Raw genomic sequence first — 2,767 nt, forward strand, 5'->3', positions numbered from 1 at the left:
TTCACTTTAATTATGGATTGAATTGAGACTGTTTTAAAATGCTTATTATAATATCATTAAATTGACGATCAATTAAATTTTAATTTGTGATATTACTATTTCAGTTTTAGTTTGCGATATTACGTTTTAAGTCGATTTAATCGATGTGCTGTTTCTATAACTGAAAAATGTATTTAAAAATTATATAGAAATATCACATTAAGTATCATTCAGCGTATTTGACGCTTTTTTACTTATTTGATTCCTCTGAAACTAAGAGGAAAGTCTTGCGGTTTCTCAAACAACTTCCTATCTTCAAAAAAATTGCAGCATCGAAATATAAATCGAAATTGCGCGATGAAAATTGTTTTTTACTCACAATGTGCAATCAGATACGAAACATTCTGACTCTTTTGACGCGATCATTCGAAACACTTGGCATAAGTTATCTGGACGATGTCTACGTGTGCTTACTGATCATTCGCACGAAAAGAGACGAATGTGAAAGTGAAATTGGGAAATGATGTACAAATTTTATTCTCGTATGCCACAGGCGCACGTTGAATAAATAACACGACAGGCGTTATGTATACCATGCACTGTTACGAATTACGTTTTACCTGACCGCAAGCCTTCCTGACAGACCCACGTCGATACGATCGCATACAGACAACACAATCGGTGTCGCTTTTAATTGACACTCCGCTCACGCATTTATTTGATTATGCTCGATGTGATGCTCGTTCGCGATCAGTCACCGCAATATTCGTGTCATTCACTTACCCTTATCTGCTGCTCAAAATATCGCGAGTATATGTGTATAGAAAAAAGAAATGTTTTCGTAGTAAAACTATACTTTCTACAAGAATACTTTCTTTATTTGAATGTATGATACGAAAGGGGCTATATGTTGCTAGCATAATCATTTATTCGGTGATATCACGATCTTTTTTAAAATAAAATAGATATTTTTTTCTGAATAAATATATTGTAAAGCGAATCTGTTACTAAATTTTGTTCAATAATTTAAAAAAATTATCTATTTTTAGTAAATTTATTATTCAAATTGTTAGCTTTGAAGATGGAATGAAAATTAATTTGTGGATACAGGAAAAACACTGAAAAAATTTAATGTTTTTAAAATTAATTAAAAAGCATAAATTTTTTAATTAATTTAACTTTGAATTTAATTTTGAAATGAATTGGATTTTAATTAACAAAAATTTTATTTTAAATTTTATTTAATAACAAAATCTTTCATAAAACAATGATTCCCTTCACGAGATTTTCATTGAAGAAAAATTCACTTCTCACAAACTCGTGGAATGTGGACATTCCATACAAGGATTAGTATATCTCGATCGTGAATCTACTTGTTTATTAAACGGAATCTACTTGTTTATTGCTGTCGTAAATTTGTCTTGTTTACGTTTAGACTTTATAAACTCGCGAAATGTATTAGACTATTTTTAGAATAATTTAACTCTGCTTAATGATTTATGTTAATTTCATCATTGATAATTTCTTCTTTTTATTCTAGCATGTATTTTACTTAAATTCACGGATAACGTAGTTAAGTAAGTAATCTTACTTAAAAATAAAGAGTTAAAAGGGTAGAAACGATAAAGCCTTGGCCTCGGTTTGTCTTTCTAAAATATGTAAGCCACTGAGGATCGTTAACAAAATACGTGCGATACTTTTTATTAGATTTACTGAAGATTTCAGCATTATATGTACGATGACGTAAGTCAGAAAGTTATAAAATCATCAAAAGTTATAAAAATACTTTTTAAAACTTCGCCAGATAATTCGCGCAGACTCAAAAGAAAAAGGATTGCCCTTAGGGGCTCGATTATATCCCAAGAAATGATCTAAGAATGCTGAGATAGAAGAACTGGACAAACAGGATCAAGCCCCTTTTCAAGTGCATCTTCTCAGCAGTTGCTTCTGTACTTTAAGCTTAAAATCCATATCTACTAATGTAGATTAATTTTAATTCTCAGTTTAATTTTTCTAATTTTTAAAACTAGAAGAAGATAAAAAGCAAATTAAACCAAGATTAAAGTTAAATAATAGATAAAGTACTTTACATTGGTAGAAATGGATACAAAATAAATTACTTAACGCGATCAATTACGATATAAGCTTCACTCTACAATAGTCTTCAATGATTTTAAAAGTTATCTATCTATTATCTCTCTAAAAGATATTTTCTTGATAATTGCGAATTGATAAGTTTTGATAAATTTTTGTAACATCTGAATCATCTCATTTTTTCTAATTACGTGCAATTTGTTCTGTAGAGATTTACGATATCTCTCAATTAATTAATTAAAATCTTGGGATATTTTTCCGCTACGAAAAGCGATTATTTCGGCGCGGTGTGGTTCACGCAGGAATGTCGACGCGGCGCCGAATAAAATTACGAGGTGCTTTTTTGCACTTTCTGCATACCTATGTCGCGTCGGCGTGAGTTCGTAGATCGCATAAATACTGACATAAAATAATATATAAAGATGATGTATACTTAATAAGCATAATTATGACATTAACGAATCCTCACCTTGGATCTCATTCATTTCACTCCATCGCGGGAACCGTAAACTTTCTTCAACTTTGCGGTGGATCACTCGCAGGAATTTCGGCGTGGCGCCGAATAAAATTAAGGAGCGCTTTTTTGCGTTCTTTTATATCCTTGATCGTGTCAGGGATTTCCTAGAGTGTAAATATTGCTATGTAAAATATATATATATATATATATATATATATATATATATATATATATATA

Source organism: Atta cephalotes (genome assembly GCF_000143395.1).
Source record: "Atta cephalotes unplaced genomic scaffold scaffold00043, whole genome shotgun sequence".
NCBI classification, from domain to species: Eukaryota; Metazoa; Arthropoda; class Insecta; order Hymenoptera; family Formicidae; genus Atta; species Atta cephalotes.